This window comes from Carcharodon carcharias, chromosome 30 (genome assembly GCF_017639515.1).
Source record: "Carcharodon carcharias isolate sCarCar2 chromosome 30, sCarCar2.pri, whole genome shotgun sequence".
Lineage (NCBI taxonomy): Eukaryota > Metazoa > Chordata > Chondrichthyes > Lamniformes > Lamnidae > Carcharodon > Carcharodon carcharias.
Window position 1 is genome coordinate 27172727 of NC_054496.1, and position 22167 is coordinate 27194893.

A 22167-nucleotide genomic window follows, 5' to 3' on the forward strand; every position below is an offset into this window, starting at 1 on the left:
GTAATCAGGGCTTGAAGCATTGAGCCAACTAATAACTAGCTCACAGTGTGAAATGAATAGTGCTTGAAGGTGAAAGAACTATACTGCTGACAGTATTGCAGACACAGCTTTCACTGTCAGCAGTGGTATTACTGACATTGGCACAAACCTGGAGTTGCTTTTAAATTCAGAACATCATTTTGATGGTTGATATTCTGTTCAGTGTCAAAACATTATTGATCTCATAATAAATCTATAAAAAAAAGTTAGCAATAGAAAATTGCTAATACAGCCAAAACTAAATGTAAATGATTGAGAAAGATTGACTTTTTTGATGGGGGAGCCACATCTGATATATGTTTCTTTGCCTCCATGAAACCTGCCATCTTGGATCTGAGCCAATGCAAGGACTTTGCAGCTGTGATTCTTCTATCTCCCCCACCACCCCCTCCCCCTGCAGCCTGACCCACTTTCCAAGATGGCCTGCGGTTAGTGTCAAATGCAGTCGCTTTACTATCGTGTTTTGTCGTCAGGGTCTGAAATCTTAAATGAAGTTTTAAGTAGATAACTATTGAAAAGTCATCCTGGCTTCATTGCGAAAAAGTGACTCTTTCCAGAAAATTAATGCACGAAGCCCTCCTGTTCTTTTTGGATGTATAAATTGAACACTAACAGTAGAAGACTAGTATCTAAGGTTAATACTTAGCTACGGTCTCAAATTGTTTTGTGCAGGGGATGTTTTGCAAATATTGAAACAGGCCTGGGACCTCCTGTCATTACTTTGTGCCAACCAGTGCTATCATCTCAAAAAATGTAATTATGTTCAGCAACAGTACCAATGTGCTTACTAGCACAGGGAAAATATAGATTTCTTGCAATACTGTGCTCACTGTGACTGGCCCCAGGCAACAGAATTCTGACATCCTCACAGATCCCAGAGTCCCTGATCAGAACTGCAACACCACATTGCGTTAAAGCTAGTTTGCAAACCTGTGCATTAATACAATATGGTGCTTCTGCCCTTCAGTGCTGCAGGAAACTAGGTACACACAAAAATGAGAATTGATTAAGAGATATATGACAGAGATAAATGGTGTAGCAGGTTTACACACCTAAGGCTCTCCACATAGAAAATTCCTAATCTCAGTACTAATGACAGAGCTGAAATAGGACTGTTTGTATAGTTGAGAGAAAATTGTTGCTTTAAAGCAGATAGGTGTTCCCAAGAATGTCACTTGAACTGCTGACCTTAGCTTGACCCAGGGTAGGGGAGGTCAGACATGAAAACTTTCAGTTATTGCGGTTTGCTGATTGATCCTAGCCAGAGGCTGTCTGAAGGACTCTGAGAATTCTTAACGCGCATAGTGTAAGAGACGTGAGAGTCCTTTAGTTAAACCCTGAGGTGGTCACAAAACCCTAGCAAATTATACTTGGGGCCAACCAAATAATTTCTGAAATATTTAGCAAGCACATCAAGACCTGAAGCCTGTGATGCTGCCTGTTTGCCTGCTAGGTAATGTTCTCTCCTGCTGCCACATGCTTTGTTCCAAAGTCTCTGCCAAACACCACCTGCAGTTTGAAGCAAGAGCTGTTTTACTTGCCTCATTGCCATTCCTGATGTGGTGCAAGTGTCTGTTTTGACAGAAACAGATTCTAATTTCCACCCCCACCACCTCTAATCAATGCCAACTTATTTTTATATATAAAAGTAGCAACACCACTTCTACTGTCAGCTGTTGTTGAGACACAATGCTTGTTGTTGTGTGCCCAGTAACCGAGACCCAGTTTTGTAAATGATACCCTGCGCTGCCCTTAATCATGAAAGGCTTAATATTAATGTGCCTTCGTGCTGCTTCTCCCTATCAGTTTGAAATGAGTAATTAATGGTAAATAAATGAGATATCATCAAAGGAAGCGTTGGCAGCATTCAACAAGGCTATTCCTGGCATCATCTGTCTATATTCTACCAAAGTTAATACAAGGCAACAAATTATTTTGTAACAGCTATTTCTGAAACAAAGAAATAGGAAACTTTACAATAACATTCATTAGAAATGAGTACCTCGGGGCTACGATCTGAGTTTTTGCATGTAACAGCACCTGGATTCACTGTGAAGCTAATGTGTAAAAATTCAGTTACTGTATTGAAAATGTTAACCTTTACAGTTACCATCAACACCATTAGATTTTAAATGCATTAATTTATTTTGTGCATTAAAAGCAACATAGTTAACTTAACACTGAAAGTTTCCACTACAAAGCTAAAAAGGAATGAAACCGGACGGACCACCCGGCATCAACCTAGATACTGGAAATGGTAGTAGCACACACAGCACTGTCAGCCCTGAAAAGTCCTTCTTACTGACTTCTAGAGACTTGTCCCAAAATTGGCAGAGCTGTTCCACAGACTAGTCAAGCGATAGCCTGACATAGTCATACTCACCAAATCATACCTTACAGATAATCCAGACACCACTGTGTCCTTTCCCATGGCAGGACAGACCCACTACAGGACAAAGAAACCTGTTTGATTGTCATCCCACCCACAAACATTCACTCTCTCCACCACTGACACACAATGGCATAGTACCATCTACAAGATGCACTGCAAGAACTCACCAAGACTCCTCAGACAGCATCTTCCAAACTTACAACCACTACCATCTAGTAGGACAAGGGCAGCAGATACACGGAGCACCACCACCTGGAAGTTCCCCTTCAAACCACACATCATCCTGACTTGGAAATATATCGCTGTTCCTTCACTGTCGCTGGATCAAAATCCTGGAACTCCCTCCCTAACAGCACTGTAGGTGTACCTACACCATATGGACTTCAGCAGTTCAAGGAGGCAGCTCACCAACAACTTCTCAAGGGTAATTAGGGATGGCCTAGCCAGTGACGCCCACATCCCATGAATGAATTTAAAAAAATGGTGGCAGCACAGTTGTATAATGTCGGGTTGGAATATCCCTGAGAGTCCTCAACACCAGCTCCGGACTCCATGAAGTCTCATGGGATCAGGTCAAACATGGGCACCTCCTGCTGATTACCATTCACCATTTCCACTTGCCACTTCCCCTCAGCTGATGAATCATTACTCCTGTGTTGATCACCAACTGGAAGAAGCACCAAGGGTGGCACAGAATGTACTTTGGATGGGGGACTTAAATGTACATCATAAAGAGTGGCTCAGCAGCACCACTACTAACTGAGCTGACATTGAGGATACCCTCCATCATATTGTGTGGCACTATCACCATGCTAAGTGGGATAGATTTCGAACAGATCTAGCAACTCAACTGGGCATCCATGAGATGCTGTGGGCTATCAGCAGCTGCAGAATTGTATTCAACCACAATTTGTAACCTCATGGTCCCACATATTCCTCATTCTACCATTACCATCAAGCCGGTGGATCAACCCTGGTTCAGTGAAGAGTGCAGGAGAGCATGCCAGGAGCAGCACCAGGCATACCTAAAAATGAAGTGTCAACTTGCTGAAGCTTTAAGACAGGACTTCTTATATGCCATATAGCGGAAGCAGCATGTGATAGAGGTAAGCAATCCCACAGCCAACAGATCAGATCAAAGCTCTGCAGTCCTGTCACATCCAGTTGTAATGGTGGTGGACAATTAAACAACTAACCAAAGGAGGAGGCTCCACAAATATCCCATCCTCAGTGATGGGGCTACCCAGCAGATCAGTGCAAAAGACAAGGCTAATGCCAGAAGTGCCAAGTGGATGATCCATCTTAGCCTCCCCCTGAGGTCCCCAGCATCACAGTCTTCAGCCAATTTGATTCACTCCACGTGATATTAAGAAACGGCTGAAGGCACTGGACATTGCAAAGTCTATGGGCCCTGACAACATTTCAGCACTGAAGACTTGTGGTCCAGAATTAGCCATGTCCTCAGCCAAGTTGTTCAGCTGCAACACTGGCACCTACCCGACAATGTGGAAAATTGCCAGGTATTTCCTGTCAATAAAAAGCAGGATAAATTCAACCTGACCAATTATTGCCCCATTAGTCTACTCTTGATCATCAGCAAAAACGATGGAAGGTGTTGTTGACAGCACTATCAAGCGGCATGTACACAATAACCTGCTCACTGATGCTCAGTTTGGGTTCCGCCAGGGCCACTCAGCTCACCTGACCTCATTGCAACTTTCATCCAAACATGGACAAAAAAGCTGAACTCAAGAATTGAGGTGAGAGTGAATGGCCTTGACATCAAGGCAGCATTTGACTAAGTGCCGAATCAAGGAGCCCTAGCAAAACTGGAGTCCATGGGAATCGGGGTAAACTCTCCACTGGTTGGAGTCACACCTAGCATAATGGAAGATGGTTATGGTTATTGGATGTCATTCATTTCAGTTCCAGATCATCGCTGCAGGAGTTCCTTAAGTAGTGTCCCAGGCCCAGCTGCTTCATCAATGAACTTCCATCATAAGGTCAGAAGTGGGGATGTTCACTGATGAGTGCACGACATTCAGTACTATTCGCAATTTCTCAGATACTGAAGCAATCTGTGATCATAATGAGCAAGACTTAGACAACATTCAGACTTGGGCTGATAAATGGCAAGTGACATTCACGCCACACAAGTGCCAGACAATGACCATCTCCAACAAGACAGTATCTAACCATCTGCCCATGACATTCAGTGGCATTACACTGAATCCCCCACTATCAACACACTGGGGCTACCATTGACCAGAAACTGAAATGGACCCACCATATAAACACAACGGCTACAAGAACAGGTCAGAGGCTGGGAATTCTATGGATGCAGAATGAGCAAGGAAATATGAACGTAGCCTTGTTTCTGCATAAAGCTGGTGAAAATCCTTGGGCCTATCTTTCACATCCCTGCAGTTATACCCACCCAATCTCCAAGAACACGGATATATAAGCTAGGTGTTATTTTAATGCTGCCGTTAGCATTTGCTTTACAGTGGATCAACCTATGTTAAAGTAAGGCTAATGGGGAAATCTGTAAATGCAGACCTTTTATCAGCCAACCCTGTCCATGTACTAAACAGCAAGTTCGTTTCCAAGTTTCACACTGTATGAACTGCTTTGGCATTATCTCTGCTGCTCCACACACAGCTGCAGAATGTTAACTTATAGGAAATTGACTGTGAAATGGTGCTGTTATATGACTGCTTACAAAACTGGTACTGCTTTTTTTTTGAAGGCTCGTGGTTTTCAGACCAGGGAGGAGAGGCCAATAAATCTACAAGAACGTAGGTTGAACAGAAAACTGAAGTTGAAAAGCAAGGGAAGAGAGATTAAAGAATTGAGTCAATTTTTGAACTTCTTGATCCAGCTTGAAAGCATTGTTTTAGAAGAAAACCCATTGTTTATTATTAGCCTGGGAATTTTAGGGATATGTCTCATTGCTTTTTTTTCACTGCTGCTGATACTCTTAGTGAAATCAAATACAGGGTATTTGCATGCACCTGGAATAAGTCTTGAATGATTTAAACTAACTGTTTTAAGTTCTTTATGAATGATTCTGTTCACTTTTCTCAGGTTTGCTGTTACTGATTGTATACTGACTGCCCTTGTCCCATAATTTCTACCACAATCCCATGCTAATTGCTGTTGCCCCTCTGTTTCTTATTACTGAGATCATGTTGATTGCTTCCTGCTGTCTCCTTGATTCCCTAGCAGCTCCATTCCAATTGCTCCTGTGTTGGTATCGAGAAACTCTCCGCTTGCACAATTAGCTGAGACTAGCTGTGGCAAGCAACAGCTATGGAATATATTGCATGTAACCACTGGTGAGAGAGACTGGATTGAAATGACCTGTGTGGCAGTTGTGGTGATAAAGGGATGGAAAAAGTTGGAGTATGGCCTTGAGTGAACGTATTGCTTTTTGGAAAAAAAAATTCCTGGGCTTCACATCCTGATGAGGAGGTTTGGAACTCTTCCAGCTGAAGATGAAGTGGACGAATAGTGGTAGCACAGTTCAGTGGCTGATGGCCACACTGAAGCCAAGAAGCGTGAGGTCACTTTTAGGGGTACTGTAGTCCGGTACTAATCGGACATTCTGTTCCATCATCTGGGAACTTTTAAATTTAAATTTGAAAGTTGTAAAGCTTCCTTCTGCTTCTGTATGACACCTGCTGTAACATATACTGCTCATTTTCAAATGTTCTTTTGACTAAATAAACTGTAACTGAGGAAAATGTGTGAGGTTTAGCCAAGCTAACCACTCTGTTTAAGAGTTTAACCATTTATCAATAGATGTATCACCCTTCTTTATGACATGCAGTTCAATGTCTTATACATTAAGTTAAATGAAACTGAAATAGAAAATGTTCCTGCAAAACAGTCTACACCAGACAAGTATTTGCTACAACTTTATGATATGTCCGCTGGTATGACGATAAATGTTACAGTTTTGATTCTGTCAGCTTATTTGGCACTTAGCTTCCAGCTATGGCAAACATTGGACTGATAATGTGCTGGCTGATGCCAGTTGTGATGCATGTTGAGCAGTGGTTCATCATATTGTTGAGCATGGAGGCCTGAGGCTTTTTCCATGCCCGATATATCCAATGTGCTGTGATGTAATGAGTATGTGTATTGTTTGCATGAAGCACGTGCACAGCATGTGCACACAGAATTTTAACGGCACAGAAAGAGGCCATTTGGCCCACTGTGTCTGCACTGGCTCTCCAAATGAGCATTATGACCTAGTGCCATTGCCCTGCCTTTTTTCCATACCCTTGCACACTATTCAAATAATCATCTAATGCCCTCTTATTGAATCTGTCTCCACCACACTTCCTGGCAGTGCATTCCAGACCCCAACCACTCATTGTGTGAAAACAAGGTTCATTATAGCCTTAAATTTCACTCAAGTTCCTTACATTGGGCCCAGATGCATTTCAGCATCTATGAATGCCACCTCATTTCTCCTCAACAGACTGAATCTGTCTCACGACAATTGAATTTTCAAGACACATCCAAATATCAATCAGTGGAGCTTTCACTATCCCTTACAGTGAATGATGAAGGTGCTTGATGTGTTTTGCCCTGGTGCTTCCTTTTAGTCCAAAATGTATGGGATGTCATTTCTACTTCCTAACCTTGTGCTCCTTCTAAATATTCAACTGGAAAAAAGATGAAGTGAGTGTATGCTGCTAGGTTTCAGTGTTTGCCTGAATGGATTGTGGTGGTGCAATCTCCATTGTTAGGCGAGAAGATGACCCTACAAGTGAAAATTCCACAGTTATTGAAGAAATGGCTGCCTGGTGCTGTGCATTGAATGAGCCTACTGTGGTCATTTGAGTTGAGTTGAAAGGAGGTTGGGATTTGATGCAAGAGGCAACTGCAATATTTGTGTTAACTCCTGCTATTCCCCTGCAGTTTACCAGTTCATTAGCTTTAGCCAAAGGACTAAAGTCCTTTGTGGGAGCAGATCTCTGGACATCATTTAGGCAGGTGAAGACCTCCATTTTGGCTCGTTCAATCTAATTTCACATTCCGGACACCGCAACTGCTCTAGTTTATGGCAGTACCAAGCCTTCTGAAATGAACCATACCTGACCCTAAAAACCTGGTTGAGAGGGTCTGCATTGCAAGGAAAGAAAAACTTGCATTTATATAGCACCTTTCACAGCCTTGAGATGTCCTAAAAGACTTTACAACCAATGGAATACTTTTGAAGTGTAGTTGCTGTTGTAATGTAGAAATGCAGCAGTCAGTTTGCACACAGCAAACTCCGATAAACAGCAATTGATAATGACAGATGGTCTGTTTTAGTGATGTGATAGAAGATAAATTTTACTAAGTATACAGGGGAAAACTCACCTGCTCTTCTTCCAGTAGCACCCTGAAGGGGCAGGTGGAGCCTTGATAAAAGACAGCATCTCTGGCAGTTCTGCATTCCATCATTATTGCACTAGATTGTTGTGCTCCAGTCTCTTGCGTGGAAATTGAACCCACAACCTTCTGACTTGGAGGCAAGAGTGTTACCACTGAGGCACGGCTGACACCATATAGCTACGGTAAATATGGTGGCTTGCTGTTCAGTCATGCAGCATCACACTGATACAGGCTGCGGATTCCTCAGTGGGGGCCCTTTAGCTTTACAGATGGTGTGGCAAAATCTCTCAAATGACTCCCTGAAGCGTTGGTGTTGTGCTACCAAAGAACATTTGTAGCCCTAGTCTTACCACGATGAAGACGGCTGCGCCTCCTGGAATTCTGCTTGCACTTCTCCACCTTGCTTGTGCTCAGTACTTCCCCAAGTGTACCTTCCTGTAACTCATGAACAGAGCCATGCACAGAGCATATATTACAATATGCAAAGCACTAGGTCAAGGCTTCACAGTTGACTGGGCTGCCTCTTTCAGGCACTCGAAACAAAAAGTGTAGTTTACAGTTAAATGTTGCATTATAAGGCTATAAAGGAATGATTCAATGAATAAAAAGGAACTGCAGCAGTTCAAGAAGGCAGCTCACCACCACCTTCTCAAGGGCAATTAAGGGTGGGCAATAAATGCTGGCCTAGCCAGCAACGCCCACGTCCCGTAAATGAATAAAGAAAAGGAGTGAATAGCAAAGGATAATAACCATTGTGATGACTGTCACTTTAAGATCAGTTCAACTGAGGAGGGGTCATGTGATTTGTTCAACCAATGTGTGATTAGTGTGGGGGAAATAAATTCTAGAGAGGGGTTTCCTGGGAAAAGATGGATGTATGAGAAGCTGCCTAGATACAAGCAGCCACAGAAGCTCTTGTGTAAATAAAGTTTGTTTTGTTTGACTAAGAAGCCTCCCAAAGCGTGTTTCTACACTATGTTCTTGGTTTTTGTGATCTGCTCCTTCCTTTCTTTGTAAACTTCATCCAGATTGGTATCCCATTTATAAAGTAAACCCCTTGTTTCATTAGATTATGTAGTGATTTTATTATTTGCATTAGTCTTGGATCAAATTTCATAAAATTATGCGTCCATAGCTATTGTCACAACTCACTGGGCTACTGCGCTGCAATATCAAGCCCCACTGCTCCCTGAATCACAGCAAATGTTAAAAGTTTGATCAAACTATCTAATTGTTTAATTTAGGTTAACAGAATATGAGCACCAGGTTTGTAAACTTAATAAGTAAATAACTGTTTATTGAACAAATTGTCTTTAACCAGTGGCAAAGAAACATGAACTGCTAATTTCTAACTCTATAACCTATACTCTACCCCTTCCTACATCCGTATACATACACATAAAAGACACGTGAGACCCACAAAATATGTATTTTAAGGGTGCAATAAAACAGTTCAATAGCACCAATTCCAGAGTACAGGATTCAGTGGGTTGATTTTGATCAATGTCTTCCAAATTCTTTTCAGTTCTTTGTTGATGACATGAGGTGGTCTTCCCAGCACTTTCAGTCTTTAGTTCACTGGTTGAGCACTTGCTTTTCAATGTCTGTAATGTTGATTTTCCCCTTTTCCTCTTGATGAGGGGTTTTCAGAGAGAGAGCAGGTTATAGAGATATAAGAAAAAAACAGCTAGGTATTATCGTAGAATTACTGGAATCTTACACGTGAGAAAGAAGTTTTAGGTCTTTTCTCTTTTCAGGCTAGGAGCTTCTCTGCTGCACTGCTCTCACTCAAACCCTGGTCACCTGGTTAGAAGCCAATTAAAATGTTTTGCCTGTCAGTTCCCCATTAGCCCAGACTCCTCCTTAGCACCATCCTGTTTTTCATGGCACACTCTGTTCCAGGACAGCAACATTGTATATGTCCCTCACACTGTTCTAGTAGACATGTCTTCCAAACTGCAGTCATTGTAATTTTAATCCACAGTCCAACAGAAGTAAACAGATATGTTCTTTACATTATCCCAAGTTCTGCTTTTGTCTCTGGTGGTTTCATATTTCAACCTTTTTTATACCTGATTCAATCTTGTTCAGGTACATTACATTTGGTATTGCCACTTGCATTTTATCCTGTTGCCTCAGGATTTTCCCCATGCATCTCTGAAGTAATCTTTAAGATTATTGCCATGTGTATCTTGTATAACTCTTAAACAGCCAAATATCATGGATTTTCACCTCAAGTTGATCCAGGATCCTGGGAGCTTTTTGTTGGAATATTGTCTGTATTAATGAGACTCTAAATGATGTGCACGTGAATTTTTGTTCAGCAAATGAAATCCACTTAGCTTAGTGCTTTCTTCGTTAAAAGCTATTTGGCAGTAGTATGCTGATGATAAATCAAGTATGGCAGAGATGTACTTCTGCCATTTATGGAGCACTCTTCTAGGTGCATGGGCTGTTGGTAGCTCTTCTGAGTTTATTGTTTCATAGTCACCTGACATGGCCATACCATCTGTCACATCAGTGTACTCTTTGAGTCTGTTCCTTGGTGAAATTTTGACAATTTGCTCTGTGTTAATATTTCCCTGTTCCCAGGGCTAGTTCCAAACAGCCGCCTTTACCTGGACTCACATCCTTTTGTAGAAGTTCACCATTTGGAATTTCAAAACATAGTCTTTCCCAACTGAGCACCTCCTCTGAGGAGGAAGAAAGTTTCGTTTTGGTGTTATTAAGAGTCCAGTTGCTTTTTAAGGTTATGCTGAGATCAATTGGAAGGTATATTTTCTGCTGCTGGAGTTTCTTGATTGAGAGTGGATTACTAATTCAGTGACATTGCTGCTATGCCACCATCTCCTTTTCTCTGCCTCTTTCTATTATTTAATGCTTATTGCTCTGAACTTGTCCTGTGATCTTTTTGTACCTTTTAGGGCGGAATTTTATACTTCACGGGTGGCTGTGCGCCCGATCCAGTCAGGTGTAAAATAGCGCGAGAAGACCTTGGGCGAGCATCCTGACATCGTCCTGCATGTTCCAATCTTCAGGTCGGCGGGTGCGCGTGGGTGTCAGAACCACTCCGTCATCATTTAAAAGGCCACTTAAGGCCATTAAAAACCCAATTGAACCTGATTTTACGTTGCCCAAACGATTTTGCACTCATCGCACGGGCAAAATGGGCAGGTTGACAGCCCACATTTTGCAAAACCTCATCCAAGGGCGGGATAAAAAGGGTCAGCAGCATTGCTGTAGTGAGGAGTTTACGAGATAGTTTGCTGCTGGTTGCTTATTCGAACTTGACAGCTTCATCTCAGTTCTGAACTTCATTCTTACCATGCTTAGGCTTCATTTCAGGATTCATTGGTGTCTCCAAGACCCTTGGAGGATTTTGACCATGTAGACCATTCCAGGTATCAAATAGCCTTCTGTTACCCTGCAATGGGGATTGTGGTCTCCGCTGGAGGCACCTCACCTGAGGTGGAGGAGAGGGGCGGAAAGGAGAGGAGGCTAGGTATCCCAATGCAGCTTCCAGGGGAGTGACCTGTGGGAGGAGAGGCGCAGGCACAAGGGGCACAGGGCCAGCAGGAAGTCCAAGGTGGAAGGGGCCGCAGAAGATGCCACTATCCTGCTGCCAGGGTTTACAGGCAGTGGTGCAGCTTCATCAATATGTCCGAGGTGCAATGCCAAAGGAGGCTCTGCTTCTGCAGAGAGACTGTGGCTTCCATTTGTCATATAATTGCGCGTGAGGTTACCCCCAACTATATGGGTGGAAACTCCATGCCAGTGGCACTGAAGGTTACAATGGCCCTCAACTTCTATGCCTCTGGCTCTTTCTAGGGAGTTCTTTGTGGAATGTTCCAATCAGCTGCCCACAGTTGCGTCAAGCCAGTGACAGAAGCTCTGTTCAGGCGGGTAATGACATTTATTTATTTCTGTAGGGACAAGGCCAACCAGGCTGAGTGAGCCAGAGGGTTTGCAGCGATTGCTGGGTTCCCCACGCATCCAGGGTGCAATCGACTGCAAACATGTGGCCATCAAGGCGTCAGCAGGTTAGCCGGGTTCCTTCGTCAAGAGGAGGGGATTCCATTCGATGAACGTCCAGATAGTGTGTGACCACAGGACGCAGATTTTGCAAGTTTGTGCAAGGTACCCTTGGCAGCTCCCATGACACTTACATCCTCAGACTTACATACTTCCAAGTGTCAAGGCTATTCAGTGCTGCAGCCTGACTGGATGGATGGCTGCTGGCTATCTGTTGAAAAGGTGACTGATGGCGCATCTCTGCCACCCAAGAACAGAGGCAGAGCAGCGTTACAATAGGAGCCATGCCTCCACAAGGGCAGTGATAGAGAGGACCATAGGTCTTCTGAAAATGCATTTCCATTGTCTGGACCGTTCAGGGGCAGCACTACAAACCCCCCAGAACTGGGGTGTTACTGATATGGCTGTATGCTGCGCTCTCCACAATCTGGCACTGGCAAGGGGGGACCCACTGGAGGAAGAGGATCTTGACGCAGCTGCATAGGCCACAGAGGATGATTCCATTAATGAGGCAGAAGAAAAGCACAGCGAGGAAAACACTGAGGGCATGGAGGCAGACCTCTGTATCCTTCAGGGAGGCAGGGACCTCGTGATTCAAAGCTCCGTCAGCTAAACTGCTAAAGATCTGCTTCCACCTCACACCAGGGCTGCCTCCTCCATTCCGGATGTCTGAAATTACCCATTCATTTGAACCCAAAGTCCACTCGGTGCCTATGCAATCGTTTAGAGCCACTCATGTCCAGCATTATATACTAGTGTACCCTGCACCAAAAAAAAAGGTGAAGCATACTCAGGCCATTACAACAAAAACAAAATTTATGTCATTTTCACAATCCAAACAAACTGACATAATCTTCTCTGGTCTTCATTCCCAGACCAGTAAACATAAACAAAACATTACAGAACAGAAGATCACCTATGACCAGTCCCTCTTGTGCTCAAGGTGCCATAAACTTGGATTTGCGAGTGCTATGTCTTGGTGCCGCCTCCCCCCCACCATGCTAGCAGCGGCATTGGAGGAAGCTTGCTGACTCTGGTGTCTTGTTGGTCTTGATGACCTTGGCGGTCATCCTCTGGCCAGTGGAGCCTGTGCTGGCCCTGCCTGGGAGGGAGTGGCCTGCGCCATGGCTGACATCTCTCCAGTCTTTGCAGCCTCATCAGATGCCACGGTCACTGGCAGAGGGACGGAGTAGCTGCTGCCTTCATCCAGAGCGCCCTGAGAGGAGCTCATAGATACAACAGGCAGCTCGTGCACCAATGTGAGGTCTCTCTGGACCTCCCTGATCATCATTGATGGACAGACACCTAGCTGGGATACTGGGTGCCTCATTCCTCTCCCACACTGACACTGACCACCTGAGGTCATTGCCTGTATGAGGGCTTGCAGGTCTGAGTGCAACCCCATGAACCCCTAATTCTGTCCCTGGAGCTGCCTCTCCATGAGAGCCACCAATCTCTCAGCGGAGGAGGCAGTGCACTTGGCCTTGAGGGTCAAAGCAGTGGACTCCTCCAGAACAGAGACCATGACATGCATACCCTCATGGATCTTCGCCAGATCCTCCCGCACATCCAGCATTTGCCGCCTAATGGACGACTCCAGAGGTTCATCGTCTGCCTTTGACTCAGCATCGTCCTGGTCTCCAGCAGTCCTCCGACTGCCGGCACCCTAGGCACTCTGCTTGCACCTGCTCCTCAAGCCAGTGTGAAGTGCCCTCACCTGCTGTGCTCTGACATTCCAGCTGAAGATCTAGCATCCACCGAGGTGCTGGTATCTGTGCTGGCTCCTAGTTCAGAGAGCAGGTGTGACGGAGGTGCAACTGAAACCCAGCAGTCCTCTGGTATCAGGGGTGGCTATTCAGGGTCCTGTGAATTTTTCTAGTGAATCGAAAGGAGAATAACGACTTGTCATTAGTTTAAGTCATCACACTGTCACTGTGCATGCCAGGCACCCTGGTGAGACAATGGAGATCTGCATCATGGTGTTATCGTCTTTCAATGATCAATAGGGACTCCAGTTTTGAGGCTTCCATCAATGAAGAGACTACAGAAGAATGTTTGCACCCTCTGAAACTTTCACCTCTGTGCACTGCATTCTTACCTTCATCTGACACCCCAGCCTGTCTGCGACCGGCTGACTGACGTGTGTCTCTCCAGCTTCAAAGCGTCCTGCTGAAATATTGTATGGATTAGGAGGTTTGGGGGGTCTCTTCTCCTGTCCGTGACCTCTTAATGTAGATATGGCTCATCTTCTCCTGAAAGCACCTGCAGCACCATTGCAGCCTTGCCAACCACACCTTGCAGGGCACTTCCGAGTTGTGGCCCTCGAGCCGCAAAGCGCTCAGTCCAAGCAGCCAGGGCTCACCCCTTTGGCCAGCTCTGGTGTCATTGACAGTTGGCACTCAGACTCTAACAGCCCTGAGCTCCACAGCAGGACAGCCAGTCCTTAACACTTCACCAGACTGATTCATGCCAACATGGTACTCACTTTTGTCAAGTCCAGCAGATTGTTGAACCTTTTGTGGCACTGCACCTATGTGCGCCACACAATGTCATGGCTGCTGACCTGGGCTGCCATCTCCTCCCAAGCTCTTTTTGTCAGGTGCAGTGGCCTCCTCCTTCCATCTCTGACAATGAGGGTGTCCCTCCTGGCAACCACCACCTCCAAGAGGACTGCGAGGTACTTCTCCGAAAACCGGGCTGGCCGAGTGCCTACCCAACCTTCCCTCGCACCTGGCATTGCCAGCCGCAGTTGAGGCCATAGCTTCGGTCTTCAGCACGCAGAAGAAATGTTCTTCCCTGGCAGCATTCAAGGAGCTGTGCCATTTCTAAACCAGCCGCCAAGTCACCATTGCCTGACAGGCCCTTGCCCCTGCCCAGCCCTTCCCGATCATTGGGAAGATACGTTCCACGCTGGGTGGACCTTAATTGGCCAGCCTGCGTGAAATCGTGGACAGGGGCCCATTTCCCAACTGGTCCCGAGCCCAGCGATCATGCGCAGCCATCAACTTAAAATTCAGGCCTTAGTTTCTGCCTGTCCCCTCTTTATCCCTCAGTATCTGTTTATTCTATTACCCTCTCTCTCGTCTTCTCCATCTCACTGTCTCTGTTTTTCTCTCTCTTTTTCTCATTTCTCTCTCACTCCTATCTCTCTCTTACACTCTGATTTCTCTCTCGCTCATTCTTTTGCTCATTTTGTAGTTTGAAAGCAAAGGTTTCTGTCGGGTAGAATCTAGCCAGGATCTTTGGCCTGCTTTGGGATAATGGGTTTCAGGATAATAATTGAAAGCAACATGGAGGGGATGGGCTGTATTCCCTTGCCCCATGTCTATTTCCCCAGTTCCAAGTCCCATGGGCTCCCTCTCGCCTCCATCACTTCTCTTCCCAGCTGCATTACCCTATCGCAATCTTCTCAGTGCCATCTTATCCCATTTCTCCTCAGCTCATTCCCACCTGTTTCCTCTTCCCTCTTTGCCTCCCCTTTTGCTTTATCTCCTATCCCATCACTTATGAACCCAAGCCTTCTGTAAATGAAAGAGAATTTACACAGTGCCTTTCACGATCACCAGATGCCCCAAAGTGTTTTAAAGTGTTTTAAAGTCAATGAAGTTTCTTTTGAAGTGTACTACTCACTGTTGTAATGTGACAAACATAGCAGCTAATTGGCACAGAGCAAACTCCCAGAAACAGCAATGTGATAATGACCAGATAATCTATTCTGGGGATGTTGACTGATCAGGATAAATATTGACCAAGACAATGGGGAGAACTCCTCTGCTCTTCGAAATAGTTCCATAAGATCTTTTACGTCCATCTGAGAGAGCAGCTTGGTTTGATATCTCATTTGTCAAAATTATCCACTCCTTCCCTATGTCTGTTGCACCTTATCTGCCACTGGGCCGAGAAACCAGTAGTTTCATGTTTAAGTTGCACATTGTGCAGAAAATGTGTTTTTGCGAGTATGGCTGGAGGCTGGGAGCCAAGTGATAGAGGTTCAAGAGAGAGTCAGAGCCTGGAGTGGCTCAGAGCAGCATTCAAACTGGCACCTAGAAAAGCTAGCAGGTCAACGAAACAGTGGAAAACTATTGGGATTTTGAAAAGATATGGGCAAGGAAGCAGAGAGAAAAAAGGAACTGGGGTTGAAAAAGAGGGCACGGAAACAGGAAAAATTACTGAATACAAATACCAAGAACAAAAAATTGTGGGGTAAGAACCCAGCTTGTTACAAGTGAGAAGTGGGGACAAGAGTTTGGAGGACCAGCCTGGGAGAAAGTTACGTGGGAGAATGCTATGACTATGAAGTGCCACAACAACAACTAGCCTTGGGTGGACTGAAAGTGAAGTTATAATGGAAAGCATCATATAATCGTGGATACATACCTTACAGCTTAAAGCAGGCTGTCAGTGTGGCAGAATTTATGTGACACAATATTCCGATAAGCACAGGAATTGTGCAAAATGTAAAACTTTACCATGTTATGTTGTTATGTCTGCCTATATAACTATGTAACAGAGAGATTGAGTGGCCAAGAGGGAGAAACATTGTGAGAAAATTGGATCCAAATTAGTTCTAAAATTCTTTGCAGGGGTGAAATAACACAGGGGCCTATGGGGCCTGTGCCAAGGGGCCCCAGTTAAACCTGAGCCGGAAGGTCGTAAATTGAAGCATTGTATGTAGATATGATTTGCCTTTTATTATGAATGCACTGTATAAACATTATAGAGGCCTATTTTTGATGCATTTCACTACAGGTTTGTAATATAATGGATTGGTGCACAGAGGGGCTCCGAATGTTCCCAGGACTCCAAAAATACTTAATCTAGTGCTCGGCTTTTGTTGTTCTAGCGATAGGTCCTGTCATAATGTGTCTATGAAACCTAGTCCACGCTGGGGCTTGAAGGTAGTCGTGCTGAGTTTGTGCTATCATGTTGCCTGTTTCTGCAGGTGTTTGTCCTTTGCATGGACTGATTATAAGCAAGAAAAAAAGATGCTGGAAGTACTCAGCAGGTCAGGCAGCACCTCTGGAGAACAGGGTTGTCCAATCTTTTTGTGTGGGGGGCCACATATCAAAACTTTTCTCACTCAAGAGGCTGATAAGCAATTTTGGAAAGATAAAGTTTGGTACAACATTAAACATGAATTTAAAGAACAAAGCTGAGGTATGAAAAGAAACAACTTGCTGAGCAAAAAAATAATGAGGAAGAAATAAAGATGAGTCATAGGGCAGAATTGTCCCATGTTTGCACTAAGTGCAGTAGCAGGTGTGAAAAAAGACGCTTTACCTACCAGCTGCATTGGCGGGTTTTCACGCAGTATCATCCCCTCCCCACCTCGTTAGTTATGCGGCCACAGGAAACAAACCGTCTACCTGGTGGGCAGTCTCTAATTTGCCTGCCACTCCTCTACCTTGCCGCTTTGTTACACAGGGCGCCATATTTAAACTGCAGCCATGCGCACACTTCTCAATGCTTGCAGCCCAGGACTGCTCTGGTGCAGCCCCTGATTCAGTGATGCATCCCTGGGACGCCTTCTGGATGCTGTGGAGGCCCGCCACAGTTTCCTGTACCCCTCCCCCTCCCCCCTCTTGCCGCAGGAGGCTCATCAGTCTCTCCACTCTGGCTTGGTGGGGAGGGGGGAGGGGGGTTGGTGGAAGACGTGGTCAGTGCCAAAGCTGCACATGAGGTTGGCCATCCAGTGCAGAAAACAGATGAATCATCTCATCTGTGCTGCCAGGGTAAAGCAACCCTCTCACCACACTAAACTCACACACTCAGAAGGTCATGAAGTGAATGAATGAAAGTCCCATAGGCTGCTTTCTCATTACAGAGAGGTGACTAGTGGTGAGTTTGATCTGAGGGTCACCACGCCTCAACTGAGGGGCGAGGTTGAGAAGGCAGGGCCTTCATGGATGACCTCAGCTGGTACGGGAATTGAGCCTGTGCTGTTGATGTCACATTGCATTACAAACCAGCTGTCTAGCCAACTGAGCTTACCGATCCCCCTCACAAGGCCACCACACATTCACTGGCATCTCTCCCACTGCCAGCTCAAGTGACAAAACCATTCACTCTCTCTCGCACACACCCTCACATTTCCATCTGGCCACATCTTCTCTGGAGACTGCCTCCTTGGCCCTCACCATCTTGAGGCCACTTGCACAGATCAACATGTGCCCCCAGTATATCCCCCCACCCCCTTCCCCAGTACAGCCCTCGCCCTGCAACTTCTTACCTTGCCAGAGGCCACTTCTCCCCCTTCCCCAAGCAAGACCTGGCCTTGCAGCCATTGAAAAGCTACCCCTGCCTTACGGCTGGTCTGGTAGGTAGAGACCTGACTGTGAGCCCCCTTAAAATAATGTGGCGCTGCCTGTGAAGTGTGGCGCTGATGACCATGAGCGCTGCCTGAAGTAAGGTAGACAAACGAACCTCGAAGCCCCGAACAAAGTGCAGCCCGCCAGGTGCATATTGCTTATGTATAGTTGTGAAACATGTTGGCTTGGTGCCTGGATGATCCAGTGTGGGTTCCAGTGAGCAGGGGTTATAACGAGATGCTAAAGTATTGAAATTAGGTTCCCAACGACTGTCGGTGGGAAATGCAGTCCACCGTAGACTGGTGGAGTGAACGATCGCAAACTGGTTTCATGATGGTGTTAAACTGATTTTTGATCTTTTTGCCATATTGTCCACTCGTGCCAGCTGCCAACGGGACCAGATGATTCCACCCTTAAGAGTGTGATAGGGTGAGAGTGCGTGTGTTCGGATCACCCATCTCAGGGTGCTCACTCATTCACTCTCGCCCACTGAGAGAGTGGAATGGAGTGCATGTTGGTGTGTGGAGCTGAGGTGAATGATAACCTGATACTGGGAGTGAGCCAGACTTATGGACACACTTTGCCACAGCAGACAGAATCACCTCACAGCCTCTCTCTCCTCCCCCTCACAGTCTCTCACTCTCCCTCACAAACACACTTTCCCCCTCTCTCACACACACACACTCTCCGCACCAAACTCTCCCTCTCTCTCTCACCCCCCCACTCTCTCACCCCATTTCCTCCCCCCTCTTTCTCTCCCCTATCTCTCCCTTACCTATCTCTTCCTCCCCCCTCCCTCACCCTTCTCTCCCCCCGTCTACCCCCCTGCTCCCTCTCTCTCCGCCTTCTCTCTCCCCCTCTCTCACCCCTTCTCTCTCCCCCCGCTCTGTCTCTCCCCCCTTTCTCTGTCTCCCCCCACCCCCTCTCTCTCTCCGCATTCTCTTGTGCCCCACTCCCCTGCACCTTTGATCCTTGGACCTGGCACCCATTCCCAGGACCCTGCTCCCTGGCACCTCCGCTCCCTGCCCTTTCCCCGGGCCATGAACTCACTGTTGCTGATGTTCGCTGTTCCTCCGATCACAGTTCATTTCTCTCCCACATTTTGCTGCTGCTAAGTTCACGGTCTGTGATTGGCCAAGCAGCTCCATGCAGAATCTTCCATTCAAACTTACCTGTTTGACCAGCATTTTGATCACTGGCTCTGGGGGCCGCATAGAGTAGCTTCACAGCCCGTATGTTGCACAAGCCTGGAAGAGAGAGAAACAGTAATGTTTCAGGTCTCTGACCTTTCATCAGAACTGGGAAAAGTTAGAAATATAATGGCTTTAAACAAGTGAAAGGGGGGAAGGTGTGGAGAAAAGAACAAAAGGGGAGGTCTAATATAGGGTGGAAGATGGCAGAAATTAAATGACAAAAGAGATGGTGGCGCAAGACCAAAGGAAGTGGTAATGGGGCAAGTGAGGAAAGAAAAGATGTGTCTAGAGGAGGTGTGAATGTGAGGATGATGAACAACTTCCATCCGAAAACAAAGACAAGAAAAAAAGGAAAAATGCCCAATTTTCATTCTGTATACACATGACCCCGACCTTCTGGTTGCCTGTCATTTTAATTCTCCACCTTGTTCTCAGGCTGACCTCTCTGTCCTCAGCTTACTGCAGTGTTCCACTGAAGCTCAATGCCTGCGTGAGGAACAGTACCTACCTTTCGATTGAACCATTAACAGCCTTCTGGACTCGATTGTGACATCTGGCCCCATTTTGTTTTTGTTGACAGCAGCTATTTACCATTCTGTTGCTCACACCTTTTCTGGACTAATGAATTGCTCATTTGGAGAACTGATGTACACAATGGGCCAAATGGTCTCCTTCTGTGCTGTAACAATTCTGTGATTCTAGACATATCTTTTGTTTACATTGCTACTTCCTTTGGCCTTGCATCACCAACTCTTTTGTCATTTAATTCTCCTGTCTTCCCACCTATCTTAGACCTTCATTTTTGTTCTGTTTCTACACTATCCTTTCACTTGCTTAAAACCTATTACATTCCTAACTTTTCCCAGTTCTAACGCAAGATCATTGACCTGAAATTTTAGCTCTATTTCTCTCTGCACGGATGCTGCCTGACCGGCTGAGCATTTCCAACGTTTTTCTGTTTTCATTTCTGATTTCCAGCGTTTGCAGTATTTTGCTTTCATATTACTGACCATAAACAGTTGGAAGTAGCCTGGGCAGTTAGGGGGGAGGGAAGGAGTTTGACAAACAGCTGTAGTAGGGAGAAACCTGTCTCTCAGGTTTGTGGATCAAACCCCAGAATTTTACCCTGCTCTATATAAAGCCTGTCAGGTATTTTGTTTTGCAAGCAAGAAAACTGTTGTTGGAGTGACGAGATGTCACTAAGTATAGAGGTCATACTATCTGCTTGTAACAATGCGTGCATAGACTATGAGAAGAAAAAACTGCAAATGTTAGAGACCTGAGATTAAAAAAGAAAATACTGGAGATGCACAGTGGGTCAGCCAGCACTAGTAAGGGACTCAAGAGCCACAAAATTCAGGATGGTGGAAGGGTCGTGCACGCTAACTGGTCTCACATTCTTAACCAATGATCCTAACCTGATATATATTTCCAGCATCGCTGCATTTGATTCCTGAAATGGAAAACAATCTGAGCCAAAAATGCCTTTTGCATGTTGAAAGGAAGTGTTTTAGTTTTTCAAATTCACTGTTTGAAAAGCACACACAGTAAATTATATCAAACACAGGATCCCCAAATTCAAGCAAATACTTCCCCATTTGAACAATGGAACATATTTTTGTTTTATCCACCTATAATCAAAAAAAAATTGTGTTGCTACTGAAACAATGCAAAATTCAGATTAGTATGAAAAGTCAAAGCTTCCAGTTATATATGGTGCAAAATCTGGCAATGTGCCTTCTGTTCTTGAAGGTGATTAAAAAAGGATGGTACCCTGTTGATGGTTTAACATTGATTGCGGACAATGGAGGGAAGTTGTTCATTATTTCTGATGATTTGGTGGAGTATTTGACTCTAGGTCCCATGTGAAGTGGCTATATGTGGAAATGGTTGCAGACTGTTCAGCTGCCCATCTCAAGTCTATTTAAAAAATGAATAAAGCAGCGTACTCCCTCTACTGGAAAATATGGGACAAACAATGCATGACACAGGCAAAACTATTTCTCACTTCACACCATGATCTTCATCCAACAAGTATTAGTGAATGTGACTTCATATGTGTGCAAATTGAACACTGCAGTAACATTTCAACATAGAAAGCGATAATACTGCACAAAAGAATGTTTATGAAATATGGTTCTATACATTTTTCCAATTCTCTGTCGCATTGATTGCTGATTTCACTTGATGCATAACTGAAAAATGATGTGTTTTTGAAAAATGGAAGCCTTTTAATATTGGATCGGTTAATCAGGAATCAATGCTGAGCATCTTTTAACTGATTATTGATACTGAGAGAATTGACCTTCATTATTTTAAAAGCATTTGTCAAAATTCAATATGGCAGTTTAATTTTGATATGGATTTTGAAGAAATATAAAATTTTAATGAAGCAAAAATGGTAAATGTCAATATCACACTTTAAATGATAAGCTAGGTATTGACTTTTGAAATGATTTGCTAACCTTAGATAGTGGACTTGTAACTATGGAGCATTGCACTCATGGAAGCCTGAACCGAAACTTCAGGACACATAAACATGAGACTAGGCCATGTAAAAAGAGCTTATTTGTTTCTTTATATTTTTACAAAAAAACTATTTAGATCTATTCCAAAGTAGAATTAAACAAATGTTTCTTCAGAGTGTAAGTTGAATCTCCCTTTAAACTGCGGTAATAACAACAATGGCAACTTATATTTATGTAGCACCCGTAATGGAATGAAACGTCCCAAGGCGCTTCCCAGGAGCATTGTTCAACAAAATGTGACACTGAGTCACATAAATAGATGTTAGGTCAGATGACCAAAAGCT

At 44.7% G+C, this 22167-nt stretch overlaps 1 protein-coding gene across 3 annotated transcripts in view; it reads left to right on the forward strand.

Annotated features, from left to right (window-relative positions):
• pbx4 (pre-B-cell leukemia transcription factor 4) overlaps positions 1-22167 on the forward strand; it is a 373866-nt gene that overhangs the window by 267020 nt on the left and 84679 nt on the right. The gene's annotated exons all lie outside the window — the stretch shown is intronic.